Consider the following 14,474-nt stretch of genomic DNA (forward strand, 5'->3'; position numbering starts at 1 on the left):
AGGAAGGAAGGAAGGAAGGAAGGAAGGAAGGAAGGAAGGAAGGAAGGGATGATGATAGTTCCCAATACGACCCTAGGAAAGTCACTTAATCCCTCAGCCTTAGTTTCCTCACCTGTAAAATGAAGATACCTTACAGGGTTGTTAAAGTGAACTAATATATGTAAAGCACTTTGCAAAGCTTAAAGGGGCATATAAATGTTAGCTATTATTATTACTAGTATAATTTTAAAGGATTCTTAACATGGAAGAGGGAATATATTTGCTTTTGCTTGTCCAAGAGGGAGAACTAGAAACAGTAGAGGGAAGTTACAGGGGAGATTATTTTAGCTCAACATTTAGAACTTTCCAAAAAATAGGATTGCTTTGAGTCTGAATGAGTGCCTTCTCTCTGGAGATCTTCCAGCAAAGACTTGTCAGGGATGTCCACAGAAGAGATTCCTGCACAAATACTGGACTGGATCAGATAATCTATGAGATTTAGGGTTTAAGGATCATCATTTAGATGATCTTCAAGCTGCCATCAAAGGTCCCATCAGAACTGGGGGAGACTGGTGACAGGGAAGGGCCTAGATGATAAATCCAGAGCTGATTCAGATAGGCATCTCAGGGTATACATAACGTGCTACTAGTATAACCAGGGCTGGTTTTAGATAAAATTATATAGTTTAATATGATAACAAACTATAGTCAAGCAGAGAAAGAACACTAAAATGCTAAGCATTGAAAAAATGAAACCAACCCAAAAAACCACCACTGTGGTATATGTGATCAACTCCTTCTCCAATCCCACTGACCAGGTTCCATGACTGTGTGTACATGTGTGTGTGCACATGTGTGTGCATGTGTGTGTGCATGCATGTGTCTGGGGTGGGGGGAGAGGGATATTGCTAAGAATAAAAACCAGAAGATAAAAGAGAGTCTAGAAATGCTTCACAACATACATGAAGGTGGCATCCATGCACACACAGGTAGCAACCAGATGGCAATATCAAGTTCCAAGTAGCTTCACTTCAAACCCTTCCAACTTATGGGGGATGAAAACCAAGCAGTGGGAAGCAGAGGAGAGCAATGCAATTCAATAAGCATTTATTAAGCACCTGCTGTGTTCCAGCCACAGTGCCGGGCTCCTGGGGACCCAAGGGGAGGGGGTGGGGAAACGAGCCAGGCCCTGCCCTCGTGGAGCTTACGTTCTACTGGGGCATATAACGTGTAACAGATAAGTAACAAAGCCTATTCAAGGGCATGATAGTAACAGCCAACATTCTTCACTCACTTGTCAGACTGGTCATCCTAAAGGCTGGGTCTGCTCATGTCACATCCCTCTCCAATGAACTCCAGTGGCTCCCTATTCCCTCCAAGTCAGATGTGCAGCCCTCCATTTGGTTCCCTAAGCTGGCAACTTCCCACTTTTCCAGTCTTTTCGCTCTGCCACCAAGCGACATGGGACTCCTAGCTGTTCCTCATATGTGACATGCCAGCTTCCAGCTTTGTCCATTCTCCTTGGCCGTCCCCCTATGCCTGGAATTTTCTCTCTCCTCACCCACCACCTGGCTCCCTTGGCTTCCTTCAAGACTTCACTAAAGTCCTGTTTTCTATAAAAAGTCTTTCTCGGTCCTCCTTAATCTTAAATGTCTTCCCTCTGAAATTATCTCCAATTTATCCACATATATTTGTTTTTACATAGTTGTTTGTAGCTTGTCTCCCCCATGGGACTGTGAACTCCTTCAGAGCAGGCACTGTTTTTTTTCTTTCTTTATGTCCCCAGTGTAAACTGCAAATATAAAGAAGCAAGACAGTCCCTACCCTCAAGGAGCTTATATACAGTGGGAAAGTTAAAACACATAGAGAGAGCTGAAAGGAGAGAGAGCAAGAAGGGGAGTGAACACATGGTAACAAAGCCTGGAGAAGAAGCAGATGTGGGAGGGGCTGGAGGGATGGACGATGGCTAGCCTGGGCCCCTCCTCAGCATGGAGGCTCTGGGAAGAACTCCCACCTGGGAGAAGGGAGCTACAGGCATGGAGGGACGCATCGTGGTGAGAAGGCAACTTGGGCACAAGCATTACTGAGCAAAATCAGGTTTGAGCTTGCAGATTTGGGTGCATTTAGGGATTGTAAAGGGACCTATGTAAATGGGAGTCACGGCAGGCCTTTCTTTCTTCAAAGCTCACTAAGTGCCAGGTTCAGTGGCAAGCACTAGGGACACAAATTCAAAAACAACAGCAACAAAACCAGCTCCTGCCCTCAGGAAGCTTACATTCTAATAAGGGACTATAACACTTATAAGGACGTAACAGCCAGGGAGGGAGCTCTGGGCCTGGGAAGCTGCAGGAGTGGTGAACAGAGGCTCTAGGACTTGCTTTCCAGCAATGGCAGTGCTGATCGGATAACCGTTCTCAGAGCTAGACAGGAAGATGGCCACTGGGCAAGGTGGTGGGTCTTGGTAGGGCTAAATGTGGTGAGCTCTCACCACTCAGACATCCCAGCCTCAGGAGGGGAGGAGAGGAGCCAGCTGGGGGGTGCAGCTTTCTCCTAGGAATTCTAACAATATGGTGAAGCACAGGCACATTTGTGTGAGGCTTAGGAAGAAGCCGCCAGGCATCAGAAATGAGGGCAAGGCTGCATTCTGGAAGCGCTTGAAGCCCCCTTCACGGATTAGCGATCACACCAGCACCTGGTGGCTATTCTGGGCTGCTGTGTACACACCTAGATTAAATGTATGTAAAAAGTATCTTAATCCAACTCTATCTCAACAGATTTAATTCTTAAATGCTACATATAATACTTGTTTAATCTCTCATTTTAAAAGTAGAAAAGGTTAGATTATAACATCAGGTTAGCTCTCTTTGAAGCAGGTAATAATTAAGTTGATTCACTGTTGCAATTACTGTCAAATCCCCCTTAATTACCCCAGGTTTTATAGCAGCTTCATTATACGTCTGCTGTAATGCATCGTGGCCCAAAGGAGAAGGGTTGCAGGAAATTCTGCATTGCATGTATAATTCTAACCTGCAGTTATAGCTTCCAGGGAAAGCGCTGGCACTAAATTTATCTTTTTTTGACATTTCCCCCTGTTACTTAAGCAGTTTAACTGGAGTAACATCACTAAAATATCTGCCTAACTTTGTAAGGGAGAATTGATCTCTTCATAGATATTAGAGACAAAAATGAGATAGATTTGGGGTAAATTAGCAGCTAATTATTTCTGGAAATATACTAAGTCAAATGTAATGATGAATCTCAAATGTGGGATTCAAAGAGAGATTGGGGGTGGGGGGTGTTAACCCATCCACAACAACAATTTTACCGTTTTATATTTCTATTTTGCTAGATTTAAAATGAGTAGTTATTTCTTAAACTGATCAACCAAATGGTTTTCAAAACATATTACTCAATTATACTGAAATAATCCTTTATGTCATATACACACATTCCAGAAAATGCCCTCCCCCCTACACACACACACACTCACACACACACACAATCACCCCCACCTTCCCCTTTACAGCTGACTTCTCAACTAACTTCTCGGAAAAACAACCCCGAAAAAAGTCAGTTTTACAACTCCCCCGATCCCTGCATGTTTCCACTGGAAAAATCTTTACAAATCAGAGCCTGTAAATTGTACTTGCAACAGTTCAAAACAGATAACTGAATAATGTCCTTTACAGATCCCATTTTAACCAAGGAATTTATTCCCCCAAATATATTAGATTCCAAAGGGGCTGCAATGTCAATAATCCTACTGGTCACTGTATTAACAGTTAAGGAGCAGGCTTTGTAAGGCAGTACAGTTATTAAATTTCTCCGGAGACCATGACTCATTAATCAAATATTCATACATCTCTGTAAATACACATGGAACAGAGAATACCCTCAGAGCCCAGCAGCCCCCAGTACAAGCAGCCTTTCATAGAGCCCTGACAGAATCTGGAGAGCATGCAGTCATGTTTTGCATTTCTAATGCTCCGTGGCCTCCTCGGTGCCCCATTTCCTAAAAACAGGACACAAATGTACTTACTGATTGCAAGTGTTAGAGGGTTACAATTAAAATGATTCCACTATTGCTTCATCCCATATTTTTTTAAAGGGAGGACAGGGGACCAATTCTTCTACTCTCTGTTTACCATCTCACCAGTAACTTTTTCCCATACAGCTGAAGGAAGCTCGGGCCAGGCTTCTATTAATACAAGAATTTGTGTTAGCATGAAAACAAGCCCCCGCTCAGAATGAACGAGCCTATGGAGCTGTCCGGTTAGCAGCTGGGAACTTGCTATATTCTGCAAAGTTTTCAACCTGCTTTGTGTACATGGGGTCTTACACCTATTGTTAGGCAACAAAAGGGTCCCTCTTGACTACAGGCTCTGAACAAGAAAGGGCTGGAGACCTAAGGAGGGTCAGTCACCCTGGACAGGAACAAAAAGGCCAAGGGCCTCTGGCATCAGGTTCTCTAGCTCAAGGCAGGATAATATGCTCTAGAGAAGGTGTGGAGAAAAGCAGACTCTTTCAGCAAACATGAAGTCTTAAACACTCAACCAGCACAGGCATTGTTTTTCTCCTCTATAGAATCATTTCAGTGAGGAAAGACACTTTAGATAACCAATCAAAAGAAAGAAAGAGAGAGAAAAGGAAGGAAGGAAGGAAGGAAGGAAGGAAGGAAGGAAGGAAGGAAGGAAAGAAGGAAGGAAGGGGGAGGGAAGGAAGGAGGGAGGGAGGGAAGGAAGGTAAGAAGGAGGAAGGAAGGAAGGAGGGAAGGAAGGAAGAAGGGAAGGAAGAAAAGAAGAAGGAAGGAAGCAAGGAAGGAAAGAAGGAAGAAGGGAAAGAAGGAAGGGAAGGAAGGAAGGAAGGAAGGAAGGAAGGAAGGAACGAACGAACGAACGAACGAACGAACGAACAAACGAACGAATCTATGTCAAATGGTGAAGGTTAAAATAAAGGAATGCCTTGTCAGAAAGGGACCACACGATATTCCAATAGTTCAGGTTGGAAATATTTGGATATTGTACTAATAAAGACATCAATGCATCCACACAGGGAGGGATTTATAGGGGGAAAAAGGTGATTAGCAAAATGTTCCCAGATTTGGAGTTCACAGGGACCTTGGGAATCACTGCATCCAAGTCTGTCATTGGGTGACTTGTCTCTAGGCCCACGACATGTCAGCGTCTAAGGGGGGAAGTAAACCCAGGTCTTTCTGGTGACAAGACCAGGGCCTCATCTGCTATGCCATATTGCCCCAACCCCACATTTTACAGATAAGGAAACTGAGGCCCAGTGATTTTCCCTAGACTACAAGATGTCATTAGAATGCATTCGTCTGTAGCCTGGAATTTGTCCCAGCACCACTGCATGTTGGTTCTCCAATATTTTTAACCTTGACAAAAAATAACATTCTCCAGACCCTCTCACTCAGTGGGTGGTCAGCAGATTCTCACAGGGACAGTCATAAGTCGACAAGGTCACAGGATCGTAGAACTGGAAGGAACCTTAGAAGACATTAGGCTCAATCCCACAGATGGCAAAACTGAGGCCCATTGAGGGGATGTGAACTGCCCACTGTCACTCAAGAGTAAGTGGGATTCGAACCCAGGTTTTCTGCCTCTTTCCACCACACCGCACTGCTTCTAGTCCTCAGAGCTTCTGTTGCTCTCATTTAAAGGGGGAAACCTCCAAACACCAATGGATATTGCATTCTATCTCAGGCCCTTCCAGGGTGAGGGCTGTGCAAGGGCACTTTGGGGGGATTCTCTGGGACAGCGTGCTAAGACCTGCCCACACATCATTAGGACAGTGATTCTGCGACAGCATGCCCACTGACACGGGATTAGAAGCCTGCCTCCTGAGCCCTGACAGTATCATAATTAATAGCTTCTGCCCTCGGGCTGTTCGGAAGGGGGGGGGCTAGAAAGAGAGGGATGAATAATTCCTTGCCCTTCTCCCTCTAGACTATTCAGAACAAAACTCATCCACGAGTCCTACTGAGGTGACTTTATGTTGATTCACAATTTGTTGGTTAGGCTTTGTGTCATAATTAAAGCAAGACCTCCTTGATTCAAAACTGGCTCCCTTCTTGGAACAGGGCAGGGGAGAGGAATGTTGCCCCCCAAGCTTGAGCCCTCCACCAATGAGCAAGGCTGGATCTTAGCAGAGAGAAGGTCACGGAGTAGACAAAGCTTAAAGATTATAGCCTTCTTAGGCATCCCTTTCTCATCTCCTCTCCAGCTAAGCCAGGGGCTTCTTCACAAGGTTCATGTTGTGGACCCCTTTGGCAGTCTCTAGAAGCCTATAGTTCCCTCCTTAGAAATAATATATTTAAATGAATAAAGTAAATGACAAAGGATGATGAAGGAAATTAATTCTGTGAAGTACTATTAAATATATGTGTATATGTGAGTGTATATATATATGTATATAGAGAGAGACATACATCTATATAAATACATATCTATACACATACATATATCTATATTGAGAGAGAGAAAATTCACAGATAAGAAGTTAAGAATTCCTGATCTAAGGCAACCCCCTTATTTACAGATGAAGAAACTGTTCCCGAGAGGAGGAGTTATTTGTCCAAGGTCCCATGGTTAGGAAATGGTAGAACCAGAATTCAAACTTAGGATTGTTTTACTCTTTAAAATATAAAGCCAAAGAAACAACTGCCCTTTAAAGAAGCTGAAGATGATAAGCTTGGGAATGTCCAGAGTGGTGAAAGGCCCTAAGTTTATGGCCTATGAGGAAACAGTGGAGCAAAATGAGAGGAGAGAAGCCAAGGACACAAGATGGCGGTGTTCAGTTACCTGAAGGGCCTTCACATGGAGGGATCGGAATTGCTCTGATTGACCTCAGGAGGCAGAAACGAGGAACAATGGGTGGACAAACTTAGGCTTCATAGGGGAATGCCTCAGTAGACAATAGGTTCCCCTTGCCTGGAAGAGTGTAAAGCAAAAATCAGATAACCAGGTTTCACAGTGTCGTAGAGAGATTTCTTTTTCCTTACCAGTTGAGCCAGATGTCATTAAAGACCTTCCCAACTCTAAAATTCTCTCTCTCCTTCTATCTATATCACTATTTTTTCTTGTGAAGGATAGAGCAGTAGAGAGTATTGTAGTTCTTTCATCATCTTTGTAGAAAACAAGCTTTCTTTCTCCTGACCTCTTCCCCTTCCCCTGCCTCTCCCTGCTCATCATTCCCCTCCTTTACTAATAAAAATGACTCAGATTTATATGACGCATTATTGAGTATCTTCTATCTGACCAACACAGTGCTAGCCATATATGGAACACAAGGATGCATGACCTCAAGGAGCTAATTATCTAGTAGCAGGTAAAAGGAAGGTACCAAAGTAATGCTAATAAAAGGAGCTTTCTGATAAGCAATATAAGAAAAGTACCATGAGCTATGAGTTCAAACAAGAAGAAATCCCTTCCAGCTTTGGGGACAGGAACATGAAATCAGGGAAGGCTTGAGGAGGAAATAGGAAGAGAAAGGCATCTGATCTGGACTTTAACAATGAGCAGAATTTCATCAGACACAGATGATAAGAAGGGTTTAGGGAAGGGAAGAAACATTTATTAAACACCTACTGTGTGCCAGGCAAAAACAAGGTGTGGAGGCAAAAAAAAAAAAAAAACAAAGGTCATGTATAAAGAATAGCAAGTCTGTTAGGATATTGTAAGGATGTAAATATAAACAAGATTGGAATGATATTGTAGAGGGCCTTGATGTCAGAACCATATTTTATTGATAGTCAACAGAGAGTCATTGAGGGATTTTGAATAGGAGAGAAATATGGTCAGAGCCATGTTTCAAGAAGTACATATTGCCTTGAACATAATAGGTGTTTAATAAATATTTGTTGAAAGGAAAATTATATGAAACGGTGATGAATGGGACAGATTGGATGTGGGGGGAACTACAAGTGGGAAAGACCAGCCAGTCAAGAAACTGGTGAGTGGAGACAACTTCTAGAAGGGAGTTGGGTGGGGTAGCAGCATTAATATAAGGCTAAGGGAGACCCGAGCATATGTGTAAGCATGGAATGAGAAAGCAGTCAATTAATTGAAGACTGATACTGTTGGGGAGAGGAGGAAAGGGGAGATAATAATTGATGGGACAAAGTTCAAGGAAACTGAGGTAAAGGGGTGAAATTCACTGCTCAAAGAAGTCTTCTAGTAAATGTTATCTTTCAGAAGTGGCATGAAAGAGGAGAGTAGGGGAGAAAATACTAAAAGATACTAAGGTATGAGAAGGGAATTGGAAAGATTCACAATCTCGGGAATGTCGGAATCAAGCATTACCCATTCAGAGTGAGTGAGGAACAGGGGATGAGTTGGGGGCCTCAGGAAAAAAGAAGGCTTTTAGAACAACCACTCTGGAGAATCCAAGTATGAATGTTTACATCCATTCAGTTCCTCTTCCCAATGTTGGTAGTATTAGCACCAAGAGGCTTTTAATTCACACTTTCTGACCTGCATAACAGTCAACATTGATGCCATGCACCCAGTGGGCACTCAGATACTGCTAACTGATGATGCCAGCTTTCTAATCTTTTTTATTATCAGGACTCTCTATCGTATCTCCATCCTGGGCTAGCTTTTCTCCTTAACATTTCCTGAAAATGAATTCTCATTGGTCATGAATTTGGTTGGGCTACTTTCCAATGGTCAGCCTGAAAAATGATGCTTTGTTGAATTTCTTCTTTTATGATCAACTCTGAGATGTGGCCCAACACTTGTCCTTTGTTGAGGGGACACTTAGCTCCTAAGCTCTTCTAGGTACAAGAGTGAGGGCCATCAAAGGAAATTATTCTACTGAACTGATAACACCCATGTATCCCTTCCAAATAATCAGTTTCTAACCAATTTTTCCTGTCATGGTGAGGGAAGAAGTGAAATTTTATAACTGCAGCTGTGAATGTTTTGGACCATTGCTTGCCACCAATAATGTTGAAGAGGCTTGTAAACGGAAAGAGAGGAAAATGCTAGCTCAGAAACATATCTGCAAAACTGGCTCTAAATATAATATTTTTCAAAGTTTATAGGCTAGGAGAAAGTATTTTAATAACTATGAAAACCACACAAAAGTGCTTAGGCTTTCTAAACTGACTTAGGATTCAAACTAAAATATGACAGAAATTTGTTTTCCAGGACTATTAGGCTGTGTCCAATTTCTCCCCATCTGGTATTTCACCTTTTCAATCTGGGATCCTATGAAACATTGAGGAGAAAATTCAGACTTGGCCTAACGACTCAAGTATGCAATCATCGCTGATTGTCAGGATTAAGCCAGAGATGATGTCGAATGATACATGTTTATTTGTCTATAATTTCTTCGAGACAGAAAGGTACTTTTCTTTTCATGGATGGTAATTTCCACTTCTCTGTCCTAATAACTGCCTGAATCAGGCATCATGAATAGCACACTTCTATTTCTCCATTATTTTTATTCTCAATTTCCTCCTCACCTCATGTCTGTTCCATTTTCACCTCTCTCATCTTTTTCTCCAGTTTTTGCAAGTCCTTCCTAGATAGGATACTTTGTTATTTTCTTTCTTTCTCCCTTTTCAAAGTTAGTGTAGTCTTTATAGGCGAATATAACAGCTATTACTTATTTCATATCTAAGACACAGCACATCACACACATTATCAGTAGTGAACCTGTGATAAACCAGGACAACTACATTCTTATGTATGCAGCATTTCTGAATAGCAAATAATAGGAAATAAAAGCAGGAAATTGTATATGGTGCCAGGCGCTATCCTCGGTGCTAGAAATGAAACAATTCTTGCTTTTGAAGAGCTGCTTCTGCCAGGAAGAGACAATATACACAGAGAAGTCAAGAGAAAATATATACTAAAGATTTTCCACAAGGTAGAACAGATTCTAAGAGGAGATCTCTAAACAGACAAGGCAGCAGAGCCACGAGCTCTGCTACTAAACATCTACAGCTAGGCAGTGACGTTGTCTTTGTAGATTATGTGGCTAAGAGCCTAAAAAGGTTCAGAAATTTGTTTCTTTAACTCTTAAAAGAAAATTCCCAAGTGGACACTACCATTTTTAGTCACTGTGATCCTGAAGACTTCATTGGGCTTGGGGTGGTTGGCAACCATCAGAGGACCACACGTTCCTCCTCCCTTCTAAGGAGGCATTCAGAATTCATTCTTCTTATTTCAAAGCCATAAGAGGCCAAAGAAGATAGAGAAGAGACCAGTAATCATATGAACCAGTGAAAGTTGTTCTTTTAATTTTAAAACAATAAAAGCAGGATAAACTCCACAGTTTATAAAATATACATATATATACGTACATATATATATATGCTTCTAGGTGCATTTGCTCTTGGATGATGTTAAGTCCTAGGGAACAGAATATAGAAATGACCTTAATTTTTAACCCTCTGAAGTTCGCTCTTTACTAGTACAGATTTAATGGACTTGGTTAATGTAAAGACAGAAAAATGGATACCTCCAGGAAAAAAATTTTGATATTACTTATACTCTAAAGGATCCTTTCATTCAGTCACTCAGTAAATGATAACTCTCCAGGTTGCCTGCTGGTGGTTAACACATGACAAAAGAGAATTTAAAGTATCAAATCTCATGAAGAACCGAGAGGAGAAATCGTAACCATCTCAAAGTCCCATTAAGAATTTTAAAAATTCATTTCTGAAATGTTAATGCTCAGATCCTGAGTCTCACAATTGTTGCTTAAGCTGAGGATTCTCCTGATGTGATTTCTCACAGCACACCTGTCTCAGACTCCTGTCCTTTCTGACTTCCCTTGATTCCTAGCTGAAAGAGACCATCTATCAGTTTTACTGAGTTTACCCACTGTCAGAACCTGAAGGAAAAAAGAATCTCTGAGTTCAAAACAAAATCAAAACCCAGAATACACAGGACCTCTAAATCTAGTGATAGGAAGGAAAAACTACAACCAAGCACAGGGTGCCTTGTGCTTGATCACAATCTTCACGACGCTCAGTTGGCCCTCTGCAGAGAGGTTGTCTACAAGCATGAACCATTATCATGCAGCGTCATATTTCCTAAAGACAGTGTTATACTCTATTATACTACAGAGCCATCACTTAGGATCATAGGACTGTAAATTTGGAGATGGAAGAGACCACAGAGATCAGAACTAACCCTCCCAACTTACAGGAAAACAAGTCCAGAAAGGGCTGCCTGAGGTCATGCAGGTGGTCAGATCTGAGCCCAGGTCCTCCAATTACAAATCTTCCCCACTATGTAACAATTGTAGGAATCTCAACGTTTCTGGCAAGGTAATAAACCTATAAGAAACCCATAAAGCAATATGCTATATTCTTTAGGGTTGGATGGGAGAGGAAAGGTTCTTAGGTAATTGGGAGGGGTCTGAATAAATACAATACATTAATTTTAGTTTTTGTTCAGTTGTTTTGATTGTGGCTGACTCTCTGTGACCCCATTTGGGGTTTTCTGGGCAAAGATACTGGAGAGGTTCGCTGTTTCCTTCTCCATCTTATTTTCAAGATAAGGAAACTGAGGAAAACAGAGGTAAGTGACTAGTACAGGGTGACACAGCCAGTAAGTGTCTGAGGCCTCATTTGAACCCAGGAAACGAGTTTTCATGAATCCAGGACTGGCATTCTGTGCACTACAGCTCCACCTAGAGGGCACTTGCCTTTTCTTTCTTTTTTAAAAGGTGCTTTCATGTTAACCCATTAATTTTTAAATTAATGAGGATAGTAGCATAAGAGTTTGGAAGAAATGAAAGTATAGCATATATAAGTAGCAGGAAATAGTGGCTAGAAAACTAAGACCTGGGTTCAGGACTTGCCCTCTGTCACATACTAGCTGTGTGACCCTGGACAAGTCACTTAACTTTTCCATGTTCTAGGCAACTAAGACTAAATCACAGAGGAGGTGCCAACATGCACTGGCAGAGGAAATTCCTCACTGGGAGCTGCCTGTGACATGTCTTTCCCTTTTAAACGTTAAGTACTTTCATGTTAGGACTGCCTGATGCGTTCATGTTTAGCAGCTTTTACAAAGAAATATTTACTTCGAAAAAGCATAAAACAAATATACAAATAGCTTAGATCAGTTCCTCTTGGCAAGAAGTCTAGGTCAGTTTAAATGCAAAAGAAATGCAACATGAACATTTCTTCTAGGCACTGGCAATTTATTAATTTTTAAATCAATAAGGGTAGTCTTGTTTGAAGAAATTTGACTATTGCTTATGCAGGCAGCTAAGTGGCTTGGTGGAGAGAACACCAGCCTTGGAGTCAGAAAAGCCTCCGGCAGTTATTAGCAGTATGATCCTGGGCAAGTCCCTTAACCTCGTCTTCCTCAGTTTCCTCACCTATAAAACAGAGGTAGTAACAACACCTGCCTCCAAGGTTGGTTGTGTGATAACATGTGAGACACTTTGTAAACCTTTGAGTACTATATAAATACTATTAGACCAATGAAATCAAAGGTCTGGCCCTGTCCCCATCATGTAGAAACATGTACATGTATATGGGCTGACCATTTGTATCTTGTTTGCTGCTCAATGGTATGTATACATATAATACTCCAGTCTTCAACCATTCGATCCACCAGTCCTGTTTACTGTAAGGGACCAAAATGCAGAGTATTTTTTTAATAAAAATTAAGAGAAAAATCAGCAGCATCCCTTAGGAGACTGTTTGCTGTCTTGCACAGGCCAGATGAATGACTGCATCAGCCTCCATACCCACACTCTGCCCATACAGAGCTCTCCCTGAACAGCACGGATTCCAGCTCCCCACTGGAACCAGCATCACAAAATGTCAGAGTTGGAAAAGATCGCAAAGGCTGTCTTCTAGTCCAGTCTATTACCTGGAAAAGATTCCCCTTTAAAACCTATGCAAAGGACGGCGAGGTGGTGCAGCGGAGAGAACACTGGCCCTGGAGTCAGTTCAAATACAGCCTCAGACACTTCCTGGCTGTGTGACCCTGGGCAAGTCACTTCACCCCAATTGTCTTCAAAAATAAAATAAAAGTTATTCAACAAAGATGAGGGGGGCGACTAGGTGGTGCAGTGAATAGAGCACTGGCCCTGGAACTCGAGTTCAAATCCGGCTTCAGACACTTAACACTTACTAGCTGTGTGACCTTGGACAAGTCACTTAACCCTAATTGCCTGCCATCCCTCCGTCCAAAAAGCAAAAAACAAACAAACAAAGATGAGAGACCTCTAGGGAGGAGAAGGCCACACCCTCCAGAGGTAGCCCTCATTATCCTAGGATGTGAAGACCAAACTTGCCTCTTTGCCATATCATCCTGCTGCTCCAAGGTCTGCCTCCTGGGGCCAAGAGGGAAAAGCCTCAGCCCTTCCTTTTAGATAAGGGAAAATAGCTCTCACATTCTCCCTGAGTCTTCTGTTCTCTGGGCTAAAACCCAACAGTTCCTTTAACTGATCTACAGATGGGATCATCTCTTGGCCTCTTGCCACCCTGATGGCCCTTCTGTGGATGCTCTTCCAAAAGGCGGCCCCCAGAGCTGAACATAACACCACAGTTATGGTCTGAGCGGCCAAGCCATCCCTCCTAACGCTCAGCTGCTGCACCCATCAGTGTGCCACATCACCTTTGTCTCCTTGGCTGACACAGAACACACCTAACTCATATTAAACTTGGTGTGTCCTAAAATCTCCATATATCTTTTTTAGGAAAAAAAAAAGTCTTGCCTAACCTCGCCCCCCTCAGACAAAACCTCTGAATGTAATTTCTTGAAGCTAGATATGACCCTTCACATTTCTCCACATTAAATTTCATCTTGTTAGAGTTAGCCCAATGGTCTTGCCTGCCAAGATCATGTGTCTCTTCCCCCTTCCACTTATACTGCAAGCTCCTTGAAGGCAGGGGCATCTCTCTCTTTTGTACTTCTATCCCTAGCTCTTAGCACACTTCCTGACACACAGTGGTAGTTACTGTTTATTTATTGTCTGACTGGCACACATAGGAGGCTTAGCCTCGGCAACAAGAGATACCTCCTTGTCAGAGACAGGGGGGAAAGGAGGGAAGAGGGAGGGGTGATGGCAAGGGATTTTGAGATTAGAAGTGGGAGCTCACATTGAATGACCTCAGTTTTCTTGGTAAAATGTTGAGATTTTTTTTTGCTTTTTTGGAGGGGTAGAGGTAGAGCACTTTTGTGACTTGCCCAAGGTCACATGGCTAGTTTTGTTAAGTGCCTGAGGTCGGATATGAACTCAGGTCCTCCTAACTCCAGCACTGGTGTTCTATTCATTGCGCCTCCTAGCCACCCACAAAATGTTGAGATCTTTAGATAAAAGAAGATAGAAAGTATGGGAGACTTGAGGAAAGAAGAAAATATTTGGGAAAGTTTTTGGAGAGGGGGAGAGAGGAGGGGGAGGAGGGGGAGGGTAGAGGGGAGTGGGAGAGAGAGAGGGGGAGGGGGGGGGAGGGGGGGAGGGAGGGAAGGAGGGAGGGACAGAGAGAATCATTTAGGGAG

The 14,474-nt window shown here is 42.5% G+C and overlaps 1 protein-coding gene across 6 annotated transcripts in view; it reads left to right on the forward strand.

The window, feature by feature from the left end:
- The first annotated feature begins 4,308 nt into the window (after nt 1-4,308).
- The window catches only part of LOC138164907 (dedicator of cytokinesis protein 7-like), a 324,437-nt gene continuing 314,271 nt past the window's right edge, over nt 4,309-14,474 (forward strand). For all 6 annotated transcript variants that reach the window (XR_011169221.1, XM_069092865.1, XM_069092861.1 and 3 more), the window contains exon 1: nt 4,309-4,312. The gene's annotated coding sequence lies outside the window, so the exon portion shown is untranslated. The remainder of the gene's footprint in view (nt 4,313-14,474) is intronic.

Source organism: Petaurus breviceps, unplaced genomic scaffold, assembly GCF_028583685.1.
Source record: "Petaurus breviceps papuanus isolate PSGF00001 unplaced genomic scaffold, PetGlider_PUasm1.0 207, whole genome shotgun sequence".
Classification (NCBI taxonomy): Eukaryota; Metazoa; Chordata; class Mammalia; order Diprotodontia; family Petauridae; genus Petaurus; species Petaurus breviceps.